This window comes from Chlorocebus sabaeus, chromosome X, assembly GCF_047675955.1.
Source record: "Chlorocebus sabaeus isolate Y175 chromosome X, mChlSab1.0.hap1, whole genome shotgun sequence".
Lineage (NCBI taxonomy): Eukaryota > Metazoa > Chordata > Mammalia > Primates > Cercopithecidae > Chlorocebus > Chlorocebus sabaeus.
Window position 1 is genome coordinate 7,754,991 of NC_132933.1, and position 21,732 is coordinate 7,776,722.

Here is a 21,732-nt window from a genome sequence, read left to right on the forward strand (position 1 = left end):
TTCTAGGAGCAAGAGAAACAAAGTTTCACACAACTCAGTAAAATAACAGCTGCATTAAGAGCTACTTAGAGGAAAAGCAGAGTTCCACAAGACCTCCAATGGAAGGATTTGAACTAATGAGGGAAATTAGGGAAGGCATCATAAGGAAATAACTTTGAGCTGAGATCTTGAGACTGAGTACTTGACTAAAGTAGGTGGGGAAAGAAGATTCTGAGCAAAGGTAATATAGCATATTGATATGGTTTGGCTCTGTGTCCCCACCCAGATCTCATCTTGAATTGTAATCCCCACATATGGAGGGAGGGAAGTGATTGGATTATGGGGACAGTTTCCCCTGTGCTGTTCTCACGATAGTGAATGAATTCTCACAAGATCTGACAGTTTTATAGATGGTAGTTTTTCCTGTGTTCACACATGCTTTCTCTTGCCTGCTGCCATGGAAGATGTACCTTTTCCCCTTCCGCCATGATTGTAAGTTTCCTGAGGCCTCCTCAGCCATGCAGAACTGTGAGCCAATTAAACCTCTTTTCTTTATAAATTACCCAGTCTCGGTATTCTTCATAGTAGCATGAGAACAGACTAATACAAGCAATATAACTGGATCAGAGTGAGAAAGCAGAAAAGTGACACAAATGACAGAGGAGAAACAGTTTGGGGAAGGATACTGGGAGCTTAAAGGATTGATGGAAAAGCTTTCAAATGAACAGGATTTAGAAAACTTTGAAGGGCTAGGGAGTAGGAAGTCCAGGAAGTGTATTAGCATACAAATGGTCAGGTCTGGGTACTACCCACTTGGATGAATCAACGTTAACCAATTTCTGCCTCTTTGTCCCTCTGCTCCAGTTCCTGGAGCATACTAATGGTCTCATTTTCAATATGAGCTTGCCCCCACCTAAGGGAGGACAGAGTGCCTGTCTGATGGTACCCCCAGACTATATCCAATGGGAAAGAAGTTATTTCCTAAAAGAAAAGTGGAATGTAGTTAGGAAGAAAGAATGAATACTGAGCTGCTCCAAACCAACAATGTTCACTACAGGTTGGTGGAGACCAGGCCATGAAGGGTCTTGTGTGTCATAAAGGACGTTAGCCCTTATCCTAAGTGCAGTAAGGAATCTGCAGAGGCTGTTGAGCAGGAAGGGGGGAATAACATGATCAGGCTTACATTTCTAGAGGATCCTCTGGCTGATTTGTAAATAATGGGTTAGAATGAGGCTACAGTGGAGGGCAGAGAGCAGCTAGGTCAGAGGCAATGGGGATTTGGCTTACAGTGGTAGCAGCAGGGCTGAGAAATTGTTGGATTCAGAATATATTGTAGGTGGAGTCTACAAGATTTGGGAATAGGTTTGAAATAAGGGATAGGGGAGAGGAGGTTTCAGGTTTGGTGTGCATGGTTAATCTGCAAAATATTGGTTTCATTTTAATAGGAAATTGTGCTCTAGTTTGGGAAGAGCCTCATGAGATACAGCTTCCATGACTTGATCCTAAAAACTTATTCACTTGAAGTACTTCCTAAGGGAAACTTCCTAACTACTTCCTAAGGGAAAAATTTGTCTCTGCTTGTATATACTATACAAGGAGGTAAAATATCTACAATTTTGAAGGCAGGTCCCCAATTTCACATAAGAAAACAAGCTTTTCATTAGATCCCTAAAACATATGGGTCTGCCCTCAACTAGCAACATAGAAATCCTTGGTTCCAGGCTCCCTCTGAGTGGACAATCTCAAGCTATCTGCTATTCTGTGCTTATTGGAAGCCCAGCTGCAAGAAGTGATGGTTAGAGAACAGTAATATGGGCTGACACCTTGCTCAATTTCCCACAGGGCTGCGCAGGTTTCCCCCTTCTGCGAATGAACCACTCGAGGGGTTCAAAGATTCGAGTCCTAATACGGGAATGAGCCTCTTTGATCTCTTCCGGGGCTTTTTCGGCTTTCCTGGATCTCGGCGTCACAGAGATCCCTTTTTTTGAGGGATGACTCAAGATGAAGATGATGATGAGGAAGAAGAGGAAGAAGGGGGCTCATGGGGCCCTGGGAACCCAAGGTTCCATAGTCCTCAGCACCCCTCCCCGCGCCTCTGCACCCCAAGGAATTTGGTTTTGGCTTCAGTTCAGCCCAGGAGGAGGGATACATTTCCACGATAACTTCAGCTTTGATTCCCTAGTACGAGATTTCAATAGCATCTTCAGCAATACGGAGGCCTGGACCTTGCCTTCCCATCCTCCTGAACTTCCAGGTCCTGAGTCAGAGACACCTGGTGACAGACTGCAGGAGGGACTGAGACTCGATTCTTAAGTATTTAGATAGTCACTAGCCCAGGACCTTTGAGGGGGTCTTGGAGAGTGATGCAAGAAGTGAATCCCTCAAAACCGCACCAGACTGGGCCTCCCAGAGACCATTTCATAGGTTTGATGATGTATGGCCTGTGGACTCCCATCCTAGAACCAGAGAGGACAATGATCTTGATTCCCAGGTTTCCCAGGAGGGTTTTGGCCCGGTTCTACAGCCCCAGCCCAGATCCTATTTCAAGAGCATCTCTGTGACCAAGATCACTAAGCCAGATGGGATAGTGGAGGAGCGCTGGACTGTGGTGGACAGTGAGGGCCAGACAGAGACCACAGTAACCCAATACGAAGCAGACAGCAGTCCTAGGGATGATCCAGAATCACCAAGACCTCCAGCCCTGGATGATGCCTTCTCCATCCTGGACTTATTCCTAGGACATTGGTTCCGGTCCTGGTAGCCTTGTTAACCCCCAGAGGCCTTCAGGTCCTTTCCACCTCTCACCCATTGCCCACCATCAATAAGCTTAGCTTCTCCTCTCGCCCGCTCAGGGACTTGGATATGTGGAATAGTGAATTGGGGGCATGTCAGTTTGTCACTCACCCAAACTGACCAATAAAATCTTTATGCTAAAAAAAAAAGACAATAATAATATGAATATTTATGGCTAACATTTATTGAGTACTTACTATACATTTAAAGATCTAATGCATTATTTCATTCAATCCTTACAAAACTATTAGTAGGTATTATATTTTTTCTCATGCTATAGATAAGAAGGCAGATGACCAGAGAGGTTAAGAAGAAAACAAATGGGAAAGTGGAATTTCTACCATTGTTGAATTATTATACATTCCAGGCATTTATCTAATCTCATGTAACACTTACCTCACAGGGTAGCTGTCAGGAGTACTATCTCACATTTATTTACAGATGAGGAAACAAGGGCATTGAGAGGAAATGTCATTTGCCTGAATGTATGCAGCTAGTAAATTACTATAATAGGATTTGAATTCGGGTCTCTCCAACTCTGAATCTCATGTTTTACCCCAGGCTACTTCTCATGACACTTATATGTCTTACCCATGGTCATGCACCATTCCAACAGTCTCGCTGTCTACCATCTACTGAGTAGTCACTATAAGTCATTCTCCATGTTGGGCACTGTGATAGTTTTGTGTGTTGACTTGGCTAGGTTACAGTTCCCAATTATCAGTCAAGCACGAACCCATGCATTCCATGGAGATGTATTGCAGATGTGACTGAAGTCCATAATCAGTTAACTTTAAGTAAAGGAGATTATCCTAGATAATATAGGTGGATCTGATTCAATTAGGTGAAAGGCCTTAGGAGCAGAGCTGAGGCTTTCCTGAAGAAGAAATTCTGCTGCCTATGGGCCACAGCTTCAGCCTATGCTCAAGGGTTCCAGGCCCTTCCTAACAGCCTGCCCTAGTTATTCAGAATTGTCTAGGCAACTCCCACAGTTATGCAAACCAATTCCTTGCAGTGACTCTCTTAGTATATATCTCCTGCTGGTTCTGGTCTCTGGTTAAATCTTGACTGATACAAGCATGTTACATGCATTATCTCATTCATTATTTTCAACAGTCTTAATAATAGGGTATTATCATTACCTCCATTTTACGGATGATGAAACAGAGGACCAGAAAAGTTAAGTAATTTCCCCAAAGCTACACTGCTCATATATATTAGAGGCAGGATTCAACCCTGCTTCTGAAACTTCAAACCCTGGCTTTTCAGCATTATGCCATGCCACATAGTGTAGCATATTTGGAGAATACGTACTCCATCCACTCTCTAAATTCATTCACTGTAAGAGTTGTAAAAAATATGCAATGAATAACTTTAATTTAAGTTCCATTTTTGGTAAATCATTTGTAGATGTTTGAATGCACTGTTAAATTTCCTTGCCTAACACAAAATGGCTGGTTGGTTAAAAAAGGAATTCCTTGTTAAAGAAGAAAAATAACGACCATGACAACAATGATTACCCAAATGATGGTCCATCATGCAGAAAACCAAAAGATCAAGTCCACAAACAAGCAGAAAATAAAGGATGATAACACATCTTTTCTCTACTTGGCCCAACGTTCAAAATTTAGTTTCAGCACATCATCATCTGTCCATTAAATTTATGTAATTATTTTGAATGTCATTGGTTTTGTAGTTTTGCTATATATGTGTGTGTGTGTGTATATATATATATACACACATATGTTCAGCCTCCAGCTGAAAAGGCTTGAGAATATATATACACACACACACATACATATATATATATTCAGTTTTATAGTTGTTTAAGACCATAGACATGAGAAGTTTGTGTTCACTTTTTTTCCATAGCATAATAACAGTATAGTAAAAGTAGGTTAACAGATAAGTTTTGTAGTAATTTATTTTTCCCTTTAAAAGGCACTTTTCATTATTTGAATTTGCAAAAACAGCTAGTAGAACTGATGCCTCCCTTTTTCACTTTAGCTTCCAGGGAACTCAGAAGCAAATTTGAAATTCAACTATGACAATTCTGTTGATCTTTTTTTGTCTAGACACAAGTATTGTTCTTTCTATAATCCTAATATTTTAAAATTTTGACTTACATTTCCCCTAGATCTGATTCACGTATATATAAATGTTGTAAATGGCCTTAAAGCCTCTGCAGAATGAAGTGTGATATAAATATTTTTTAAATTATGATTGATAAATGATCATTTAACTCCTGTCAGTGAAAGTGGGAATGGACTATATACACAAAATATACCATCAAGTATGGGATAGTAAAATGTCTGCCAGATAATCATGATTCATTGACCTGTGCACTAATTCAAGATGGTCGCTTACATTGAAGTGACTAACAGCACTAGGCAATACTCCTCCTGACCAATCTTTCCCTCCTAGGATTTAAACTAAAAAGTCAAAAATTTTCAAGAGTAAAGGAACCCAAAACTCCATAAGGAGAGAGAGAAATTCTTGGGAACTGAGCAGTCCTCACTATGCTGCTGCCCCACAGGTGCTGGGGACTTTGCATTTCAGCAGAAATGTTCTGCAACAAGGTTGTTATCTAGTCACTCCAAACTGAGATTATCTTCTCAGTGAGTCTGTCTAGTCTGCTGAGTTAGATTAAAAATTCTTCCACAGAAGTGTTCCTACTTTCTGTTATCATCTCTGTGTACCTACTCTTGTTTTTTGATTCAATCTTGACTCAGTGAATCCTATTGTTTCCTGCAAAATGATACAGGATGCAATTTGATGAGCTGTATCCCTGAGGAAGGTCAGAAAAAAACATAGATCTATTCTTCTGTATTTTCTATTCTAAATGATTCAGGTCAACATATATTCGTCACATATGATCATGTATCACTTGATGGGCCACGTTCTGAAAAATGTATCTTTAAGTGATTTCACCATTGTGCAAACATCCTAGAGTGCATTTATGCAAACCTAGATGGTGTAGCCTACGATACACCTAGACTATATGGTATAGCCTATTCTTCCCAGGCTACAAAGCTGTACAGCAGGTACCGTCCTGAATACTGTAGGCAACTGTAACAGTATAATAACTATTTGTTTATTTTAATCATATTCAAACATAGAAAAGATACAGTAAAATACAGTATTGTAATTTTATGGGGCCACTGTAATATATATTGTTCATTATTGTCCAAAATGTCATTCTGCAGCACATAAGTATACTTACTATTTGCCAAGCATTGTTCTAGGTACTACAGACTGCTTCTCAAGATTTAATGTTCATACAAATCACCTGCACATCCTTTAAATGTAGATTCTAATTCAAAAGTTCTCGGGTGGGACCTGAGATTTTTATATCATTATTGAGGACCCAGGTGATATCAATGCTGTTTGGCCTTGGATCACACTTTGAATAGCAAGGACATAAGGTAGTAATAATACAATACATTCCTTCTATTCAAGACATTTAAAATTTAGTTGGATAAATTGTGGAAGTGGTTAAGCATGAAGGCTTTCACATATATGAGGCATATCGTTTTGGGCAGCCTGTGATAGTAGATTTTGGGGAGACCCTGTTGGCAGATGAGAAAATTGTGGTGCTGAATAAATGAGTGAGTGAGTTAATGAGTGAGTGAGTGATTGAGTGTGAGTATGTATCGGCAGTTGGGGACTGAGAAAAAGAAAATATCATTGAGGGAGGTATGTGAGATAAACCTTGAAGGATAGATAGAATTTTGACAGGGGAACACATGAGCACCAGCCAGGATAACAATATGAGTAAATAGTACTTAACATCACTATCAGGAAAATGCAAACCAAAATCACTATGAGATACCACTCCCCACCTGTTAGTATAGCTATTATCAAAAAGATAAGAGATAACAAGGGTTGCTGAGGGTGTGGAGTAAAAGAAACCCTTGTACCCTGGTGGTGGGAATATAGATTGGTTCAGCCATTATAAAAATATTATAGAGGTTCCTGAAGAAATTAAAAACAGAATTACCATACAATTATGGTAATTACCATAATCAATTACCAGTATCAATTACCAGCAATCCCTCTTCTGGGCATATACTCAAAGGAGAGGAAATCACCACTTAATATATCTGCACTCCCATGTTCATTGCAACATTATTCACAATAGGCAAGATATGGAAACAATTTAGACGTCCATCAATGGATGAATGGGTAAAGGAACTGTGTGTGTGTGTGTGTGTGTGTGTGTGTGTGTGTGTGTGTGTGTGTAATGAAATATTATTTGGCCTTAAAAAAGGAAGAGATCCTGCCATTTGCCACAACATGGCTGAATCTGGAGTACATTATGCTAAATGCAATAAGCCAGACGCAGAAAGAAAAATCATATTGCATGATATCTCTTATATGTGGAATATTTTTTTAAATAAAATGTCAAATATACAGAGACAGAATAAAAGTCTTTCTAGAGGGTCGTGGCAGGGTGGGGGGAAGAAATGGGGAGATGTCAGTTAAAGGGTACAAAATAAAAAACATGTAGGATGAACAAGTTGAAAGATCGAATGCACAATATGAGGATTATAGTTAATAATAATGTATTGTATTTGGGATTTTTCCTGAGTAGATTATAGCTGCTCTTGCCAGAGAGGAAAGAATGGGATGACAGATATGATAATTTGTTCTCCTATGTTAACCATTATACTATATATAAAAAACATCATGCCATATACCTCAAATATACACAATAAAGTTTATTTTTCAATAACAAACAAAACAATATGAGCAAATATATGAAGGCAAGAGATAATATTGGTTGTATTTTGAAAAGAGCCAGTAGTCTCATTTGATTGGTACATAGAGAAAGTAACAGAAAATATAGCAGGAATTAGGAATCTAGGAAGAGATGGTAAAGGGCTTTGAAGGCCATATAAAGAGTGACTTGTACTTATTTTGATAGTTAATAGGGAACCCTTAAAGGATTTAGAGCAGAGCAGTGATATTATGAGACCTATTGTTTAGTTATGGCTATAGAATTAGATCTGTGGTCCCTGGTCCAGCATCATCATTTTCACCTGAGTGTTTGTGAGACATTCAGGCCTGCTGCAGACTTACTGAATTAGAAATTCTGGGGGTGGTGCCCAGCACTCACTCTGAATAAACCCTCCAGAGGTTTCAGATGCACTCTGAAGTGTGAGAACCACTGGGTTAGAAAAATAGATCACAAGTTTGACTGCATATTAGAATCACCTGGGAGCTTAAAAAAAAAATAGGCTGATGTGCAAAGCCGCCCACCATATTCATCAAATCAGAAATCTTGGGGATGAGATTTGGGTATTAACAGTTTTTAAAGCACCTCAGGTGATTTTAATGGAAAACCCAGGCAGAGCATTACTGAAAAGAAGATGCAGCTTTGGTGAGGATTGAGCTGGAGAGACTGGTTAGAGACGGTTGCAATAATTAACTGGGGCTGTGTCCTGGGACAGGAAAAAAATGACTATGAAATATGTTCCAGAGCAAGCCCTATCATATAGGATTGGGCAACTGCCTGCATATGAAGTGAGAGAGGAGTCCAAGGGTTTCAAGTTTCAGAGAAGAAAGAGGGTTGGTGTCAATGCTGCCAGCTACAGAGATTATTAGATAATATTATTTTGTTGCTTTGTTTTGTTTTTTGAGGAGTCTTGCTCTGTCACCGAGGCTGGAGTGCAGTGGCATGATCTCGGCTCACTGCAACCTCCGTCTCCTGCGTTCAAGCAATTCTCCTGTCAGCCTCCGGAGTAGCTGGGATTACAGGCATGCGCCACCACACCTGGCTAATTTTTATATTTTTAGTAGAGACGGGGTTTCACCATGTTAGCCACGCTCATCTCGAACTCCTGACCTCAAGTGATCAACCCACCTTGGCCTCCATAAGTGCTTGGATTACAGGTGTGAGCCATAGAAAGATAATATTTGATTGATTAGTTATAGTAATCAGAAAGATAAAATAGTAAGTTGAGAGCTACTAGGATTGTGGGAAGATTTTCTTGGGAGGGAGGGTACCCAGAGGTATTTGGATTCAGAAGGGAAAAATGTTGAAGATGAAACAGACAAACAGGACAAATAATAGAACCAGGTTTGAGAGGAGTTGGGCAGAGATAAGATCAAGGACACACAAAAAGGTGTTATTTGCAAGAAAAAAAAGACACTATAGTTTGAAAACTAGATATTAAGAGAAGGAAAACTCCTGTTTTGGTAACATTGTGAACAAGATATTCTAAATAGCCCTAATACTTCGAAAATTCTAAATGCTGTGGATGACTTTTAACAATATATTTTAAAATGCATTGCTGAGCTCAGAAGAAAGTAAGAATGGAAGGTAGTGGGGGAAGGAAAAACAAAAGTGGGGGTAGGAGGTAGATAAAGAAGGAGGAACAAGCTGAAACCAGAATAGGGTAGTAAACAATGTAACAGTAAAGAAACCCAGTGTGAAGATATTCATGCCAGTAATGTAGAGTTTTGGAAGTTGGAAATGAAATCCTAATCGTTGGGCCTAGGCAAATAAAGAAGCTGTACCTGAGATAATCAGGTACATCTGGCTCTTTTGAAGGTGCTACATTGTCAGTGAAAAATAGGCCAGAAACAAAATCTGTCAGCCATCAGAACAAGCCCGAAAGGAAACTTTTCTTCACCACAGCTGCAGATGGACATGAATTAATAACAATAGCAGGAATCTCGACTACACCCCAAACCCAAAAATTTGTTTCCAGAGATCTCCTTTAGAAAAAACTGGGATTTAAATTTATTCAACCAGCATGGTTGAAAAACACCAAGCCTAGAAGTTATTCCAGTATACTAGCATCCCTTTTGGCCAGCAAAAGCACATAAAATTATCTGTGAATAAACCGTCCTCAACCCAGACCTATAAGAGCCCCATAGATTGTTTAGCCAAATAGAAGCACACATCAGGAAACAAGTGTTTAATCACTAAACACATAAGGAAACAAGTTACCATGAATAAGACTCAGAAGAAACAAGAAAGAACAGATTTAAACATTTAAGAATTTTAAGTATTTGTTGTTGTTTTGAGACAGGGCCTTGCTCTATCACCCAGGCTGGAGTACAGTGACAGGATCTCAGCTCACTGCAGCTTGGACCTCCTGGGTTCAGGCGATCCTCTGGCCTCAGCAACAGTCCCCTCCTCCCCATAGCTGGGACTATGCCACCACCCCCGCCCCTGGCCAGTGTTTTTTTGTTTGTTTGTTTGTTTGTTTGTTTTTTGTTTTTTGGTTTTTTTTTTTGGTAGAGACAGGGATTTGCCATGTTGCACGGGCCTGTCTTGAACTCCTGGGCTCAAGTGATCCTCCAGCCTAGGCCTCTGCATGTGCTGGGATTACAAGCGTGAGCCACTGCACCCAACCAATAATTTTAACTATTACTAATAAAAGATAGAATGCACAATAATCTGAATCTTCAAAGAAATAAAAGAAACAAAAATGAGCAGAAAATAAGAGATCAACAATGAACATAAATATTTGAGAATTAAAAATAGAAACAACTTAAATATAACCACTGATATTAAATCTTAATGGATGGCTTAACCAACAAATTGAATACATATAGCTGAAGCCAGAAATGGTAAACTAAAGTGTGTATCTAAGGAAATTACCTAGATTGGAGCACAGATAAAAACATGAAAGAGAAGCTAAAAGATATGGATTACAGTATGTGAAGGTTTAGCATAAGTCTAATCAGACTCCCAGAAGGGAAACCTGGAAAGAATAGAGGCAATATTTGAAGAAATAATGTTTAATAATTTTCCAGAACTAAGAAATTCTAATTCACAGATTCCAAAAACACAACAATTCCTAAATAGGAAAAACAACAAAAACAAAGAGAAATCTATACCCAGAGACATCATAGGACAACAAGAAAACCTTTAAGTAAGCCAGATAAATACCAACTATGGAAGCCAGAGGAGAGTAGAATAAAAATTTCAATGTGCTAAAAAAAAAAAAAAAAAAAAAAAAAAAAAATCCTATACTCAGCAAAAAGTGTATTATAAGAACAAAGGGGAAATAAAGACATTTAAAAATAAACAAAAAATTTGTCACCAACAGAGCTTCACTGAAGGAAATTTTAAAAGATATACTTCAGGCCGGGCGCGGTGGCTCAAGCCTGTAATCCCAGCACTTTGGGAGGCCGAGACGGGCGGATCACGAGGTCAGGAGATCGAGACCATCCTGGCTAACACGGTGAAACCCCGTCTCTACTAAAAAATACAAAAAAAACTAGCCGGGCGAGATGGCGGGCGCCTGTAGTCCCAGCTACTCGGGAGGCTGAGGCAGGAGAATGGCGTAAACCCGGGAGGCGGAGCTTGCAGTGAGCTGAGATCCGGCCACTGCACTCCAGCCTGGGCGACAGAGCAAGACTCCGTCTCAAAAAAAAAAAAAAAAAAAAAAGATATACTTCAAACAGAAGGACAGTAATCACAGATAGAAGGTCTGACATGCAAGAAGTATTTTTAAAAAGTAGTAGTAAATGTGTAGGCAAATATAATGAACACTGATTGTGTAAAACCATAGTAATCCCAATTACCCTGACTTAATAATTACACGTTGTATGCATGTATCAAAATATCACATGTACCCCATAAATATGTACAAGTATTATGTATCAATTTTTTAAAACCATAGTAATGACATCTGGTGGGCTTAAACAGAAATACAATTATTTAATAGTAAAATAAGTTGGAAGGATGTTAGAGTAAAACTGTCTTAAGCTCTTTGTACTTCCCAGGAGAAGGGTAAAGTTATTCCTTGCCATTAGTCTTTAATAAGTGTGCATACTATAACTGAAAATAATAGAAGTAAAGTATATATGTTTATAATTGAAATAATAAATAAAGCATATATGACTTCTAAACCAGTACAGGAAGGGGGATGGAATAAAAACACATGTGATCACTCTAGAAGGCCACAATTAATGAAAGGAAAATTAAACAGAGCAGCCAAGACTAATTGAAAATATAAGAACAGTATATTTAAATATGCCATTAATTACATTAAGTATAAGTGAACTAAATGTTCCAGTTAAAAGACAAGATTGTTTATCTGAATTTTTAAAAATCCGTTTATCTGCTAGTTGTTAGAGACTCACCTAAAACACAGGATAACAGAAAGGTTGAAGGTAACAGAAAGCGATAAACTTTACTATGCTGATACCACCTCAAAGAAAGCTGAAATTGTTTACTGATATTAGATAAAATCAACTTCAAGGCAAAAAATGTTACTAAGATAAAGTGGGTCACTTCTAACAAGTCAGGAGGAAAACAGACAAAACACATTAACAGGCATTTCACAGAATAATAAACATGAATGGCCAATAAACCTGGAAAGATGCCCACCCTCATTAGTAATAAGGGAAACACAAATTAGAAGCAATGGGTTACAGTTTTATACCACTGGATTGGCAAAAATTTTGAAGTCTGATGATACTAAGATCTAGTCAGGATGTAGAGCAAAGAGAATTTTGTTCACTGCTGTTAAAGTATTAACATAAATTTTTTAAAAAGTTTCACATTGTCTTGAAAAGCTGAAGTTAAACAGACCCTAAATGTCAGCAGTTTCTCTCCCAGGTATATACCTAAATAATCTTTTGCACATGTACATGAAGAGACAAGCTTAAGAATGTTCATTAGTAGCAAAAAGTGGGAAGCAATCCAGATGGACATCAAAAGAAGAATGAATAAATTATGTTTCATTCGTTCTATGAAATACTATTTATATGAGAATGAATGAACTGCAAAAATGCATCAACATGGATGAATTGCACAAACATAATGTTGAGTGAAAAAAGCAACTCGCAGAGGGAAAAACAGGCAGTATGACACCATTCATATAATGCTCAAAAGCACTGACAATGTATTATTTAAGTATTGACACATATGTGATAAAAGTATAAAAGAAAGCAATGAAAAAGAAGAAAAGATAAAATCAGAATAGTGTTTGCCCTCATGGGGATGAAGGGGGCATAATGAGGGTAGGGGTGGCACACAGGAAACTTCAGTGATGTTTGTAATCTTGGATCCTTAAGCTTCAGGGTGGGTATAGGCATGTTCATCACACTTTTCTTTATACCAAATATAAAAATTATATACAATGATAGACTGGATAAGGAAAATGTGGCACATATACACCATAGAATACTATGCAGCCATAAAAAAGAATGAGTTCATGTCCTTTGCAGGGGCATGGTCAAAGCTGGAAACCATCATTCTCAACAAACTAACACAGGAACAGAAAACCAAACACCACATGTTCTCACTCATAAGTGGGAGCTGAACAATTAGAACACATGGTCACAGGGAGGAGAATATCACACACTAGGGCCTGTCAGGGGATGGGGGCAAGGGGAGGGATAACATTAGGAGAAATACCTAATACAGATGATGGGTTGATGGTTGCAGCAAACCACCATGGCACATGTATACCTATGTAACAAATCTGCACATTCTGCACATGTATCCCAGAACTTAAGTATAATAATAATAATAAAAAGAAAACCACATGCCACAGAGCACTGGTTCCCCCCTCAAAAAAAATTATATATATGTATGTATATTTGTTTGTATGTGTTAAATATAATCCTAAAAGAGAAAAAGGTTAATTATGCAGAGAGGAAGGATGATCAGATGTGCATGGTGAAGACATTATGATGGGATTAGAGGCTAGGAGAGAATAATGGCACTTAAGGCAGCCACTGTGGGGCATATGCTGGGAAATCATAATACATTTAGCTTTCCAAAATAATTCTGAAGAAGCACCTGGTGGGCCCTCTGAGTCATTACGCTGACAAAATAAGATTGTTCTTCTGCCACCCCTTCCTTTCCTTGACTCTACACCATAATAATAGTAATCATATTCTTAATAACAACCATTTGCTGAGTGCCCACTATGGGCCAGTAGCTATATATGTGTGTATGTGTGTGTGTGTGTGTTTGCGTGTATGTGTATGTGTGTGTATAATTGTCTTTATTTTACAGGTGAGAAAAATTAGGATGAGAGAGGTTTAATGTTTTGCCCAAGGTTACACATCTGCTAGTAGTATTAATAGGAGCTAGGAGTAGAGCTGGAATTTCAACCCAGGTCTCTGTGACCTCAATGCTTGTGCACTCACCACTCTACTCTTTTCTTCTTCCCCACCATCACCCACGTCCCTTTATGTGGTTTCCATGCTATAATTTCTGGGCCTTTGTGGGCTATATCCTGCTTTGGTTACTTCTAATCTGCCTGATAATTAGGATTGATAGATTGAACGCTCAGTACCATGAGGAAGTAATACACTGGGATGGAACAGAATGCCCAATTTTGATTTCTGTTTATGTTAGTGTTATCAAGGGAAAAGACTGAGAGAGGGAAAATACACATGTTAAGCTAGCAATCACAAAAGTCAAGCATATATTCCAAAGTCCTCTAGGTTATTTTACATGACAAGCTATGGTATTCATGAATGTATCTGTAATCTAGGTACATAAACATTTGGGGGAAAAGAAAATGACTGATGTGAACTTTTAAACACCATCCCATATTTAAGACACTACCATGGTCTCTATTATACAACAAGAAAACTCTCTAACCTCAGCCCTGCCTCTGCTCCTAAATCTCCAAAAACTCTTTCTGTGTTTCCATGTGGCATAGGTAGCTGTATTTCCCTTATGTCTCATGTACCTAACTTGTAGTGTAGTTTGAAACACACAAAGGTGTAATAACACTACTCTGGAGTCAAGCCATGCACTGCAACACAGACATGAAAGAGAACACTGGATAATAAATGACTCGTTGTGGTCCATCTTGTCTTTGGTTGAAAATAATCCTTCAATAAAGAAATAACAGATGATACATGAGACACATACTTAACTAGGATTAAAATCTCTGTTTCCAGCAGATAAATTCTTAAAATGTTGTTGATAATCAGAGATAGAGTTAGTTCGTTGTTTCCTAGATATCATCTTTAATAATAGAGCATCATAAGCTAGCATCGTGTGTCTTTCGGTTTTCACATAATTTAGAATAAAGTTTGGAACTGCAGAAAACATCAGGGGATGACATGGGAAATATTGATTATTTTTCTGGCCAAGGAGTAATTTTGGTCCTGATTTTCTGTATTCCCATTCCAAAGTTGGAATGAATAAAGAAACAGAAAGAAAAGCCTTAATTGACAATATAATGCCCACAAGCATCAACAGATGTGATCCCTTGTAATGAAGCATGTGGGTCTAATTTGGCATCACTAACCACTTGGAGGATCTCCTTGCTGAGTTCTTGCAGGCTATCCTTCTAAACCTATGTTTGGCTGGCACCTGTGCCCTGTTGAAACTGGCATACTACCCTATGAGTGGGCACAGTGCCACCCTAACAGATGGCCATAAGAGTCATCATGCCAGAGAATTACTATTGTTTATAGCAAGTTTAGCTTAACAGCAATTGGCATCTGTTAAAGAATGACAAAATGGTGGCCTACCTTTGTGAAAGCTAAATTATGACCTAAAATGGGCATGTCTGAAATTGGTATTTCGGAGTCATTTCACATACTCAATGAAGACCTCTAAGAGAGGAAGTGGCACTGCAACAATGTTGTATCTGTACTAAGGTGCTAGTAAAAGGAGGTAACAACACTTTTCAAGGTTCTACAATAAATTCAACATCCTAGTCTCCTAGAGCCAATAAAGAATTCAAATTCAACATCATTAGAAGTAAAAATTTAAAACATCAGCCCTTGAATGAACTTTCTGCTTGGTCACCTACCTAAAGCTACTCTCATTGATAAGACTCACTTGTTTCATTATCAATGCCTACATCATTTGTGAACATTTTTTGAGGGAGAACACTTAATTTTAAAACTCACATATTTATAAATAATGGTTGAAAATGTCAGATATAACTAGAGCCCCAAACTGGGAGGGAAACCATGATTATAGGATGGAGTATAGAGAGGTTAGCAGTAGCTGAAGGATACAATGACTAACCCCAATTAACACACAATTTGTGTAGGTGTGTTTAGATTCATCTAAAGGGAAAATAAAAGGAAGCTTAACTTTTATGAGCACCTACCTTGTGTCAAGGACTGTGGGATGTACTTTGCATCCAGTTCTTAACTTTTCACAATTCTGATATACATATATTTCAGATTCCACAGTTTATTTAAAGAACACTAGCTCCTTGACACTACAGTTCAGATTTCAGTTCCCACGGTATATTGTGAATAATTGCATTAAGTACAAACCTCACTGCTGGCTCTTCAGTCTACAAATCTACTATGTAATAACAATGTGCATCATGACTAGTGATTTATTTCATCACTTCTTTCAATGTTTGCCAGTGACTGGTCAGTAATCATCTGTTATTCAGTTCATACACATACAGCAAGATGTGTAGCTGTGTTGTCCCCTTGCCTCTCAGTGACACATCCATGACATTTTATGAAAATAGATATACATCTATAAAAGTTATATTTTTTCTATATGTAACACAGCCTCTTAAATTAAATATGAGTATTTCATTAAATAAAATCAATAATTACAGCCTAATATATGTGGTAATTTAGTATATGGTAAAAATCACTTGGGAAAAGATGAAATAGTGTTTAATATATGATATTTGATCAACAAGATGGCAACTTGGAGAAAAATCAAGATTAGAAATATTTAACCCCAACTAACACTAGTTTGTCTATGGAATGAAATAAATGAATGATAACTAAAACATGGAACAAGAAAGACAAAGAGAAGCAATGAAACAGTAAATAATAACAAAGAAAGTGAAATTAGAATCAAACATAAATGGACTTATAGAAGAAATATCTGACAGTGGAAAGTATGACACTGCCATCATTCAAGAGACTCTAGATATGAAGCCAGAGGTAACTTCGTGAAGGTGAGCTAATCAACATAAATCAGGAAAGTCATTGTAAGAAAAGGATGGGGTGGTCCCTGAAGAAATGACACTAGTGAAAATTTTCACATTAAGGAAACTCTTGGAGATATTTCACAATATTGACAGTGTAAATGATAAGATATTGAAGCTGATTCAAACTTGGAAAAGAGTATGACAACTCACCAAGGTATAGAAAAGATTTTTGATCCGTATTGAAAGTTACTGTAAGACAAGGTGAACACTATTCACACTATTCCTGATACAACAATTTTTAACAAATATATAAAACACTCTAATTTTCAATATTTCTAATGCTTTAAATTATGGTATATGACTAAATATTAGTTTCATAATTTTATTACATTCCCTTATACATTTATAACAAACAGTAAGAATTTGTGATGACATTTTGAGAAATTTTTAAAAGACACAAAACAATAATTACTCTCAATAATCAATGGGACCACCTTACATGTTTTCAGCTTACATGGTCATTTTTATGGAATTGCACTATTGTGCAAAGCATGAGTTGCCTTACAGTTTTTCATTTGAAACCCAGAAAAACCCAAGGGAATAGGTATACAGTTCAAATCACACAGGTGAAGAAGAAAGGAGACGTTAAGTACTTAACTAAAGGTCAGACAGCTTGGAAATAATAGAGTTATATATAAGGTACTTAGCAAATAGTGGACACTCAAGAAAGATATGTTCTCTTCAAAATGATTTCATACACCTATGTGAATCTGGCCTCAAAGCTGTACTTTTTCTATATGTGATATAGTCTCCTAAATTAAGTATGAGTATTTCACTAAATATAATCTAGCAGTAGAACTTAATATATGTGGCAATTCAGTATATGATAAAAATCACTTGGGAAAAGATGAAATAGTATTTAATATATGATATTAGGTCAACAAGATATCAACTTTGGGGAAAGATTAAGATTAGAAATATTTAACCCCAACTAACACTAATTTGTGTATAAAATGAAATCAAAAGATACATTCCTAGTTGAAAGTCTACCTTTTTATATCAAAATTGAAGTCAGATATATAAAAAATGTAATTTAAAAAAGCAATACCAAAAAGGCTATAAAATATACTTTAGTTGAGTTTTTCGGAAAATTTTAGGGTAAGAACTTCCTAACATGTCATAAGAATCAGGAACCATAAACTTGAGGTCTGGAAAATTTGAATATAAAAAAACTAAAAATTAAAAGTTATGTTTAGTCAAACAACACCTCAAACTAATTTTTTAAAAAGTGACAAACTGTGGAAAATATTTTCAGCTACATATGATGAGAGAAAAGAATATATTATTTAATATACAATAAGCTCTTATAAACTAAAAATTTTTAAAAAGAACAAAAATAGGTTATAATAGAAAAAATGGCAAAGGGTACCTTCTGAAATGAGAAAATGAAAGCAAACGACACTAAGCATATAAAAGGGTACTCAACTTCAGTAACATTTGAACAGCATAAATAAAAATTACAATGAGATATCTTTCACCCTTATCAGATTAGCAAAGTTGAACAAGGCCAACTCTAAGATAATCAAAACATGCCTTGGCCTAAAAACTCCTTCAGCTGATAAACAACTTCAGCAAAGTTTCAGGATACAAACTCAATATACAAAAATCACTAGCATTCCTATACATCAACAACAGTCAAATAAGAAAGTCAATCCCATTCACAGTTGCCACAAAAAGAATAAAATACCTGTGGTTGGCAAGATGGCTGAATAGGAATAGCTCCATTCTGCAGCTACCAGCAAGATCAACACAGAAGGTGCGTAATTTCTGCATTTTCGACTGAGGTACACAGCTCATCTCATTGGGACTGGTTAGACAGTGGGTGTAGCCCGTGGAGGTTGAGCCAAAGCAGGGTGGGGTGTCACCTCACCTGGAAAGCACAAGGGGTCTGGGAACTCCCTCCCCTAGCCAAGAGAAGACGTGAGGGACTGTGCATTCTGGCCCAGATACTACACTTTTCCCATGGTCTTCACAACCCACAGACCAGGAGATTCCCTCAGGTGCCTACCCACCAGGGCCCTGGGTTTCAAGGGCAAAACTGGGTGACCATTTGGCCAGACACCAAGCTAGCTGCAGGTGGTGTTTTGTTGTGTTTTTTCATACCCCAGTGGCACCTGGAATGCCAGAGAGACAGAACCATTCACTCCTCTGGAAAGAGGGATGAAGCCAGGGAGCAAACTGGTCTAGCTCAGAGGATCCCACCCACACAGAGCCCAGCAAGCTAAGATCCACTGGCTTGAAATTCTCACTGCCAGCACAACAGTCTGAAGGCAACCTGAGATGCACGAGCGAGCGTGGTGGAGGGAGGGGTGCCTGCCATTACTGAGGCTTGATTAGGCAGTTTTCTCCTCACTGTGTAAACAAAGCTGCCAGGAAATTCAAAATGGGCAGAGCCCACCACAGCTCAGCAAAGCCACTGTGGCCAGACTGCCTCTCTAGATTCCTCCTCTCTGGGCAGGGCATCGCTGAAAGAAAGGCAGCAGCCCCAGTCAGGTGCTTATAGATAAAACTCCCATCTCTCAGGGACAGAGGACCTGGGGGAAGGAACGGCTGTGGGCCCAGCTTCAGCAGACTTAAGCATTCCTGCCTGCCAGCTCTGAAGAGAGCAGCAGATCTCCCAGCACAGTGCTCGAGATCTGCTAAGGGACAGACTGCCCCATCAAGTGGGTCCCTGAACCCCATGGCTCCTGACTGGGAGATACCTCCCAGCAGGGGTCGACAGACACCTCATACAGGAGAGCTGTGGCTGGCACCTGGCAGGTGCCCCTCTGGGATGAAGCTTCCAGAGGAAGGAACAGGCAACAATCTTTGCTGTACTGCAGCCTCCACTGGCAATACCCAGGCAAACAAGGTCTGGAGTGGACCTCCAGCAAACTCCAGCAGACCTGCAGCAGAGGGGCCTGACTGAGAAGGAAAACTAACAAATAGAAAGGAATAACATCATCATCAACAAAAAGGAGGTCCACATAAAAACCCCATCCAAAGGTCACCAACAACAAAGACGAAAGGTACATAAATCCATGAAGATCAGGAAAACACTGTGCAAAAAGGCTGAAAATTCCAAAAACCAGAATGCCTCTTCTCCTCCAAAGGATCATAAATCCTTGCCAGCAAGGGAACAAAACTGGATGGAGAATGAGTTTGACAGATTAACAGAAGTAGGCTTCAGAAGGTGGGTAATAGCAAACTCCTCTGAGCTGAAGGAGCATGTTTTAACCCAATGCAAGGAAGCTAAGAATCTTGAAAAAAGGTTACAGGAATTGCTCACTAGAATAACCAGTTTAGAGAAGAACATAAATGACCTGATAGAGCTGAAAAACACAGCATAAGAACTTTGTGAAGCATACACAAGTATCAATAGCCAAGTCAATTAAGCAGAAGAAAGGGTATCAGAGATTGAAGATCAACTTAATGAAATAAAGCGTGAAGACAAGATCAGAGAAAAAAGAATGAAAAGAAACAAATAAAGCCCCCAAGAAATATGGCACTATGTGAAAAGACCAAACGTATATTTGATTGTTGTAACTGAAAGTGATGGGGAGAATGGAACCAAGTTGGAAAACACTCTTCAGGATATTATCCAGGAGAACTTCCCCAACCTAGCAAGACAGGCCAACATTCAAATTTAGGAAATACAGAGAACACCACTAAAATACTCCTCAAGAAGACAAACCCCAAGACACCTAATCATCAGATTCACCAAGGTTGAAATGAAGGAAAAATTGTTAAGGGCAGCCAGAGAGAAAGGTCGGGTTACCCATAAAAGGAAGCCCATCAGACTAACAGTGGATATCTCTTCAGAAACCCAACAAGCCAGAAGAGTGGGGGCCAATATTCAACATTCTCAAAGAAAAGAATTTTCAACCCAGAATTTCATACCCAGCCAAACTAAGCTTCATAAGTGAAGGAGAAATAAAATCCTTTACAGACAAGCAAATGCTGAGAGATTTTGTCACCACCAGGCCTGCATTACAAAGCTCCTGAAGGAAGCAGTAAATATGGAAAGTAAAAACCGGTACCAACCACTGCAATAACATACCAAATTGTTAAGACCATCGACACTATGAAGAAACTGCATCAACTAATGGGCAAAATAACCAGCTGGCATCATAGTGACAGGATCAAGTTCACTCATTAACCTTAAATGTAAACAGGCTAAGTGCCCCAATTAAAAGACACAGACTGGCAAATTGGATAAAGAGTCAAGACCCATCAGTGTGCTGTATTCAGGAGACCTATCTCATGTGCAAAGACACACACAGAGGTTGCAATCCTAGTCTTTGATAAAGCAGACTTTAAACCAACAAAGATCAAAAAATACAAAGTAGGGCATTACATAATTGTAAAGGAATTGATGCAACAAGAAGAGTTAACTATCCTAAATATATATGCACCCAAATACAGGAGCACCCAGATTCATAAAGCAAGTTCTTAGAGACCTACAAAGAGACATAGACTCCAATGCAATAATAGTGGGAGACTTTAACACCCCACTGTCAATATTGGAAAGATCAATGGGACAGAAAATTAACAAGGATATTAGATATCTACAGAACTCTCCACCCCAAATCCAAAGAATATACGTTCTTCTCAGCACCACATGGCACTTATTCTAAAATTGACCACATAATTGGAAGTAACACACTCCTCAGCAAATGCAAAAGAAAGAAATTGTAACAGTCTCTCAGACAACAGTGCAATCAAATTAGAACTCAGGATTAAGAAACTCACTCAAAACAGCACAACTACATGGAAACTGAACAACCTGCTCCTGAATGACTACTGGGTAAATAACAAAATTAAGGCAGAAATAAAGAAGTTCTTTGAAACCAACGAGAACAAAGACACAATGAACCAGAATCTCTGGGACACAGCTAAAGCAGTGTTTAGAGGAAAATATATAGCACTAAATGCCCACAGGAGAAAGTGTTAAAGATATAAAATTGACACCCTAACATTACAATTAAAAGAACCAGAGAAGCAAGAGCAAACAAATTCAAAATCTAGCAGAAGACAAGAAATAACTAAGATTAGATCAGAACTAAAG

General features: G+C 38.4%; 1 pseudogene; it reads left to right on the plus strand.

The window, feature by feature from the left end:
* Nucleotides 1–1,812: 1,812 nt before the first annotated feature.
* On the plus strand, nt 1,813–2,759 carry LOC103232711 (HCLS1-associated protein X-1 pseudogene; annotated as a pseudogene).
* The last annotated feature ends 18,973 nt before the right edge of the window (nt 2,760–21,732 follow it).